The sequence below is a fragment of the Nicotiana tabacum genome, chromosome 1 (assembly GCF_000715075.1).
Source record: "Nicotiana tabacum cultivar K326 chromosome 1, ASM71507v2, whole genome shotgun sequence".
Lineage (NCBI taxonomy): Eukaryota > Viridiplantae > Streptophyta > Magnoliopsida > Solanales > Solanaceae > Nicotiana > Nicotiana tabacum.
This window is the reverse complement of record NC_134080.1, coordinates 148,417,705-148,426,427: the sequence shown is the minus strand read 5'-3', so window position 1 is coordinate 148,426,427 and position 8,723 is coordinate 148,417,705. Positions and strand designations below refer to the sequence as shown.

The 8,723-nt window shown below is 41.2% G+C and overlaps 1 non-coding gene across 1 annotated transcript; it reads left to right on the top strand.

Annotated features, from left to right (window-relative positions):
- Positions 1-3,110: 3,110 nt before the first annotated feature.
- Positions 3,111-3,189, top strand: LOC142165292 (small nucleolar RNA R160). The gene has a single exon (XR_012696144.1). It is a non-coding gene; the product is annotated as a small nucleolar RNA R160 (small nucleolar RNA).
- The last annotated feature ends 5,534 nt before the right edge of the window (positions 3,190-8,723 follow it).

Below are 8,723 nucleotides of genomic sequence, written 5' to 3'. Positions count from 1 at the left end.
GCCCAGGTTACGGCGGGATACTCGATCAGATTCTCGTTTAGCTGTCTTGAGGCCACTAAGCTTAGTTCATTTAGGCCTTGAGTGAAGGCCTGTACCGCCCAGTCGTCGGAGACCAGGGTTAGTTCCATTCATTCCGTCTGGAAGCGAGATACGAATTCTTGCAGCATTTCATTCTCCCTCTGCTTAATCTTGAATACGTCGGACTTCCTTGTTGCTACTTTGATGGCACCGGTGTGTGCCTTTATGAAGAAGTCTTCTAGCATGGCAAATGAGTCTATGGAGTTGGGAGCTAGGTTGTGATACCACATCATGGCCCCCTTCTAGAGCGTTTCTCCGAACTTCTTCAGTAAGACGGACTCGATCTCGTCGTCTTTTATATCGTTGCCTTTCACTGTGCATGTGTCACGTCCAAAACTAGTGAGGCGTGGTTGGCACCCGGTGCTGTACTGGCCCGAGCAAACCACCCTATAACTCAATCTTTTCTAACCATCATGGGCCAACATAGCCATTACTCGTAATGTATAACTATAAGTGGGCCACAAATTTGTATCAATGAAACATCGTTCTTAAAACATGAATACATATGGTCCATAAGGCCTCTGACATACTGTACAAAATGATCCTCTGTCTACAAAGCCTCTAAGATTATTTGATATCAAATGGGATAGGGTACCGACCTACCCATAAGTCTGTAGAAAAATTCTGACACGATGACTCAAAGACTCGGCTGCACTCCGAATGAGGTGGAGTCTTACCGATCCTTCGCTAAATGCTAATCTCGTCTACTATGAGAGCATGTCAAACTGATTATCTATACCTGCAGGCATGAATGCAGCGTCCCCAACAAAAGGACGTCAGTACGAATAATGTACCTAAGTATGTAAGGCATGTAAATTAGTATATAAAGGACATGGAAGAAACATCGAGTAAATGACTTGATCTGTAAGTCTGGATAACTTTGTAAATCATGAAATACTTATAACGTCATGCATATACGTATGAATGCCATGTCGTGCTTAGGTATATGTGTTCATAACATCATCAAGCCTCTGAGGGCATCCCATCATATCATCTCGGCCACTGTGGGCAAAATCGTAACGTATACCAGCTGATTAGGTGGTGGTGCGTATATAACGCTATAACATTTCCCATATCCCATATACATATATATATACATATATATACGTGTATATAATGCCATAACATCATCACGCCTCTAAGGACATCCCATCATATCATCTCGGCCACTGTGGGCAAATCATCAACGTATATCAGCTGATCAGGTGGTGGTGCATATATAACGCCATAACCTTTCCCATATCCCATATACATATATATATATATATACATATATACGCGTATATAACGCCATATAACGCCATCTGGTCATGGGTCAATGTGCATGTATAAATGCATGAAATGCATATGAAATATGTTAATAAAATCTCTCGGTACGTCATAAGACCATTATGCCTCTGATTAATATCATGAAATAAACTTTACCAACTTACGTATTTTTGAGATCCCATGAACAAACGATAGAATAATAAGACTTATGGGAGAACAAAAATATACACATCTCTAGCATTTCTACAAATAGAGTAATTTATGAAAATTGTGCATTAGCTCGTTTCGCTTGTATCGTATAGATCATGCCAAAAAGAAAGAAGGGATAACTTTAACATACCTGGAATAGGAAAAAATCCGTATGATATTCTTGGAAAAAGGTTTCTATATTGACCTCGGTAGCATAGTGAAACTAACACTGACATTAGATTAAGATACCCACTGCGAACTACCTATAGAAAAAATACCCACAGCCAACTTCCCTTTCAAACAACTCTTGCTTCTGCATAACCTCAGCTGTCTATAATCATTTTCCTAGCAACCTTTTGGAGCCTTCTTGTCATACAAATTTCACATGACATATTTGTCTCCCCTTGCTCCCATTAGCCAGAATACTTTTGTTAGACGTCGAGTGGAAGTCAGAAGCATCTAAAAGACTTCCATATCAAACATTTTTAGTTGTCTATGTAAAAATATGGCCTAGATGCTTTGTTAATCAATGAGTATTCTTGCCTTGTGTCAAAGTGTTCCGTATGGTACGATGAAAAGAGCAAAGTATGTATGGTAAGTGGACGTGATGTGTTGGAACAAAGAAGACTACATGAAAGACACAGATGGACAAATATCTATTTCTTGATTGGGTTCTTCCTATTTTATTGATCACTTTGGTTGATGGTATTGATCAGAAGAGTTTCAAGATTCTTGCCACCATTGATAAAATTCTCTTGTTATCGAAAGGAACTGTTGTACATCATGGAAATCTGTCTTCTCTTGAAGTCTTTTTTTTACTGCTTTAAGTAGTCTATAACCAAAATAAATCTTACACGTTAATGTCCTATTTTAGATATATAGCCACCTAAGCCCATATGACTAAGCCTTAGCAGTGGCTTGCTGCCAGGTGGGGTGTGGTTTTAATCTTTATCCACTAATTTATTAATTAATTAGGTAATGTCTCGTTATTCGGTAATTAATCAATTACCCGCATAATTAAAAATTATCCCAAATTACTTAAAATTTTACTTATTTTTAATACACTTTATATACCCTACTATCATAGTCACGTGGTATCATACAAAATAAATACAGACATTATTATTTCATTAAAATACCCATGTATATATATATTTTCTCAACTTCTAATTTTCCTAATCTCATATAACGAGTACAAATTTTCATATGCTTAATTCTTAAAATGATTTTAAAAAAAGATAACCTTCTTTTCTTATGAAAAAATAATTCAAATCTTTACAATAAAGAAAATCTCATAAATTTTTCTCATATTATGTGTATAATTTAAAACATATTCGAAAGTAGTAATATTAATAACTATATAAAATCATATATTTTTTTTCAAACCCTTTTTTTCCCTCCTAATAGGTAACTATTATAGTGCTACGAAATAAATATTTTCATTGCAAACTATTAAAGGGAATGGTAGTTTTGTTCGTCAAATTAGTTAAATTGAATGGAGGGATTGGTTAATTATTCGAAGTACTTGTTTTCTTATTTCTTTATTTTAGAGCAGATTTACTTAATCTTGGCAAAGCAAAATGATATGCAACTATTAGCTGAAATTTTATGTTGAACAAACATATCATATGCCTTCAAAGTTCTCTGATTGATTTTAGTAAGAGTGATTGAATTGTTAATCTTGTTATACATTTTACTAAGCGGCCTCGATATGATATGCTGATATTAATGAAAATACCATACTTTTGCTCAGAAAAAGAATCGAGAGAGTAATATTTATATTATTAATGTATAACTTGTAATATGAGTACATTGTACCTAATTTATCTTAACATAATGCTCCTTATAACCTCATTTAGGTAGGACCTTCCACGGGATGATCAATATTTGTTTTGGTGATGTGGTTGGAGTGTCCCGAGTTAAATAAAGACTAATACAATGTTGTCCTACTATAATTATTTAGTTAGTTGGCATAAAAGGTTTAAACTTACCGGGTGTAATAATATGTATAGGCAGTGACGTGTTCGTTGGGATCTGAGGTCCCGTTGTATTTTGGGAGTTCTGGTATTCTGAACTTCTTTGGAATGAGTTTCGGAGCCGCTTCCTCTGGGAACGACCGTTGCACGAACTTCTTCGAATCTACAAATTTCAGGACCGGGGGTGCGCCCGAGATTTGGTCGACCCTGGAGTTGTAGGTCTCGACTTTCTTATCGTTGGCTTCTATCATTTTCTCGCCCGACTCGATCCTTTTGGTCTTCGAGCATTTTTATGATGGTAGGATCGGCTACTGATCTGTTGTTGCTCGATCTCTCCGGTACCTGTTCGGCCGGGGGAGTAGCTTCCGATGCTATTGTACCGGGAGTCTTCGGATGGCTTTGCAGCTGAGCGATAGCCAGTTGTTGTGCCTGCAATATTTCAAAAATAACATGAAGACTAACTTCCCGTTCTTCCCGAGCTGGGGTTTTTTGGGCTTCCCGTTGGTCGCCATGTTGTATGCTCCTGTCGGTGTGTGAGGTTTCGTCGACCTGTTGTTCGTCTTGCGAACCTGCGTCTGCTGGAATCGGTCCAGGTACGTTATCGAGGTTCTGTGGCGGCGCGCCAATAATTGGAACAACCACACCGTTTTCTCCGTGGTCTTCAAGGTTGTCGTTCTCAACTCTATTCACGCCAGATATTTTGACCTGAAATCGAAGATCTTGAACAAGAAAAAGTGTGAAAGATAACTTGCGTTGTGTAACGAAACCAGTAAGAAAATAATTACTATTATTTTTAGCCCCACGGTGGGCGCCAAACTGTTTACCGTGAAAATTGTAATAACAATTAAATTTGTTGAAGGGACCCTAAAAATACTTGATCTATTTTTATGCTAGTTTTTTATGTAGTTGATGCTAGATATGTGAAGGTAAAAGATGAAATGCGGGACTAAGGTAGAGTTATAACCAAGCCGAGGGGTTAGCTACTCGGGCCTCGGACTGACAGATGAGGGGCCTCGAGGTCGATGCCTGGTCTCGGGCTCGAGATATCGGGGGAATTCGGGAAAGGGCTAACAGTTACGATATAATTGAGGGAGGCTCTTTATGGCCAATGACAAGCAATAAATGAAGAACAAGTATGAAGGCAATAAACGAGAGCAATGATACAGAGAGAATATGTTAGAGAGAAAGAAAGAGTTCTTGCATATTTCGTGTAGAATAGTTGGAGCCATAGTAGGGGGCTTACAAAATGGCAAAGATCCCCTTTACATAGGAAGGGAAGCCCAACATAGTACAAAATGCGTTAATTGTAAAGGTATGAAGATGGGACGGCTAGACGTGACACCAGGCTCTATCAACGCTATCTACTCGCCTTGGGAACTCCCCATCCCTGGCATCGTCATTGGGTTGGGCGTAAAATGGACATCGAGGGAGGGAATTCGACCGTGACCCTACAACCTCGAGGTCTTGAGATGGCTTCCCGAAATGCCTTAATTACGGGGAATTGGTCTCCCCGATTTCATCGTATACAACTAAGAATGTGCGTAGACTATAAAGACTTAAGTAAGGCGTGTCCCAAGGATTCGTTCCCATTGCCTAACATCGATCGTCTGATCGAGGCTATGGCCGGCCACGTAACCCTCACCTTTCTCGATGCCTATTCAGAGTACAATCAAATTCAGATGAACCCCGAAGACAGGGAGAAGACCTCGTTCATCACAAAGTATGGTACCTAGTGTTACAATGTAATTCCTTTCAGACTAAAAAGCATAGGTGCCACAAACCAGCTTCTAGTTAATAAAATGTTTGAGAGTCAAATAGGCAAATCCATGGAAGTTAATATCGACGATATGCTAGTTAAGTCCCTACGCGCAGAGGACCATTTAACTCATTTGCAGAAAACATTCGACATCCTCAGGAGTTACAGCATGAAGCTCAACCCCGAGAAATGTTCCTTCGAAGTAGGATCGGGAAAATTCTTAGGCTTCATGGTATCAAACAGGGGGATCGAGATTAACCCCGACAAAATCAAGGCCATCGAAGAAATCACGGTGGTAAAAAGGCCGTGCAATGGCTAACAGGACGAATAGCGGCTCTGGCTAGATTCATATCAAGATCATCCGACAGGAGCCATCACTTCTTCTCCTTGCTCAAAAGGAAAAACAACTTCGAATGGACTCTAGAATGCTAACGCGCCTTAGAAAAGCTGAAGTGATATTTGACTAGCCCACCTCTGCTCCACACGCCAAAAGAGGATAAAACACTATATCAATACTTAGCCATATCCGAGATAAGGGTAAACGACTTGCTAGTTTGAGAAAAGCAAGATACGCAATTCCCTACTTATTATGTAAGCCAGACCTTAGGGGATGCCGAAACTAGGTATCCACACCTTGAAAAATTAACTCTTGCGTTAATAAGCGCATCGTGAAAGTTGAAACCTTATTTTCAATGCCACTACGTTCTAACGTCATACCCTCTCCGGAGCATATTGCACAAACCCAAACTATCGGGACGATTAGCCAAATAGGCCATCGAACTCAGAGGGTATGATATCGAGTATCAACCTCAAACGGCCATCAAGTCCCAAATCTTGGCGAACTTCGTGGCCGATTTCTCGCCCTCCCTCGTGCCCGAGGTAGAAAAGGAACTTTCACTAAAATCAGGCACGTCTTCCGGGGTACGGACCCTGTTCACTGACGGCGCCACAAATGTGAGAGGTTTCGGACTCAGTATAGTCCTAAAGCCACCTACAGGCAGCGTGATCAGACAATCTATAAAAAACTACAAATTGACTAACAATGAAGCGGAGTACGAAGCTATGATTGCAGGTTTAGAACTGGCCAAAAGCCTAGGAGCCGAGACCATTGAAGGAAAATGCGATTCACTCCTGGTAGTGAACCAGGTGAATGGGAGCTACGAGGTCCAAGAAGACAGGGTGCAGAGGTATTTGAACAAGATCCAAGTCGCATTACGTCGCTTCAAAGAATGGAATTTAGTCCATGTACCTCGGGAGCAGAATAGCGAGGCCGATGCCCTCGCAAACCTGGGATCATTTGTTGAAGAAGATGACATACTCCTTGGGGCTGTTATTCAGCTATCTAAATCAGTGATCGAGGAAGGTCACGCGGAGATTAATTCCACCAGCCTAAAATGGGACTAGAGAAATAAATATATTGATTATCTGAAAGACGAAAAATTGCCCGTGGATCCAAAGGAATCGAGGGCCCTGCAAACCAAAGCAGCCCGGTTCTCGCTCGATGAAAATAAGATTCTGTACAGAAGAACTTTTGATGGCCCCCTAGAAGGTCTAGGGTCGGGGGATATAGATTACGTACTCCGAGAAGTCCACGAGGGTATTTGCGAAAATCACTCCGGCGTTGACTCCTTGGTCCGAAAAATAATCAGGGCATGCTACTACAGGGATAACATGAAAAAAGAAACTAAGGAGTTCGTCCGAAAATGCGATAAATGCCAGATATTTGCCCCTATGATTCACCAACCCGGTGAACAACTACATTCGGTCTTATCTCCCCATTCATAAAATAAGGGATGGACATCGTCGGGCCCCTACCGACGACACCAGGTAAAGCTAAATTCATTTTATTTATGACTGACTATTTCTCAAAATGGGTGGAAGCGCAGGCCTTCGAGAAGGTAAGAGAAAAGGAAGTTATTAACTTCATATTGGACCACATTATATGCCAATTTGGGATTCCTTCCGAGATAACATGCGATAACGGGAGGCAGTTCATCGGGAGCAATATAGCACAATTCCTTGAGGATCACAAAATCAAGAGAATCCTATCGACGCTTACCACTCGTGTGCAAACGGCCAGGCTGAGTCCACAAATAAAACCATCATCCAAAACTTGAAAAAGAAGCTGGAAAGAGCCAAGGGAAAGTGGAGAGAAATATTGCCCGAAGTGATGTGGGCATATCGAACAACTTCAAAATCAAGCACAGGGGAAACACCTTTCTCTCTAGTATACGGCGCCGAGGCTTTGATACTAGTGGAGGTTGGGGAGCCGAGCGCCAGATTCCAACACACCACTGAAATCTCGAACAACGAGGCCATGACAACAGCCCTCGAACTACTAGATGAAAAGTGAGAAGCCTCGCTGGTCCGGATGGCTGCCCAAAAGCAAAGGATCAAAAGATATTATACCAGGAGAACAAACCTCCGGCATTTCAGAGTTGGGGACTTGGTTCTAAGGAAAGTCACCCTTAACACCCAAAACCCTAATGAAGGAAAGCTAGGACAAAATTGGAAAGAACCGTATCGCGTCCTCGGAGAAGTCGTCAAAGGGTCTTACAAGCTAGGTACCATAGATGGCGAACAACTTCCAAGCAACTGGAACATATCAATGCTAAAACGATATTATTGCTAGGGCATCCGATGGAAAATTCCAAGAACATCCTCGAGTACCCATTGCACTCTTTTCCTTCGACCGAATTTTGTCCCTAGAAGGGTTTTACCGGCAAGGTTTTTAATGAGTCAATGCCATACGGCACCTAAAGGAGACTCAACAAGTATTCGAGATTTTTTTTACAATCCACCTCGAATACATGGGGGCCTCCCCTCGAAAGGTCACCTGCTCGAGAAAGCCAAGGCACCCCAAATGGGACCTCGATAGGAAAAGTAATGTACCGGGCCAAATAGTCGAATGAACCTGTCACGCCCCAAAAACTGTGGAACGCGACCGGCTCTCAACCGAGTAAACCCGACTGAGCAAGCCTATTAGATTTTATTCTACCGAAACTAGTTCATGAATAAAGAGTGAATGTTAACCCACTTTATCAAAACATTAAGCAATCTTCCATTAGAAACTTTTATTTCATTTCCGTTAATGACTTCATTCATAGTTTTCAAAATATTACAAGTTTAATGAGAAACATGCTTATCAAGTACCAACATTTCTAGTCTGGACTCCCAACATCAACCACCACCCACAAATAGTCTACGGAGCCTCTGAATACAATAGAAGAGTAATAGGGAAACGCTGGCAATAAAGCTCCGGCTATACCTCAAAATGTGATGAGAAAATGAACAAAAGATACATGAAATGACCCCGGGATGGAGTGGGGCTCACCAAGACTGCTGGGAAGAGAATACCTCTATCACTGGACGATGCCGCCTGCCGTGGAACCACCTGTATCATTAAACAATACAGCGCCCCCGGCAAAAGGGATGTTAGCTCCATCGAATAGCAC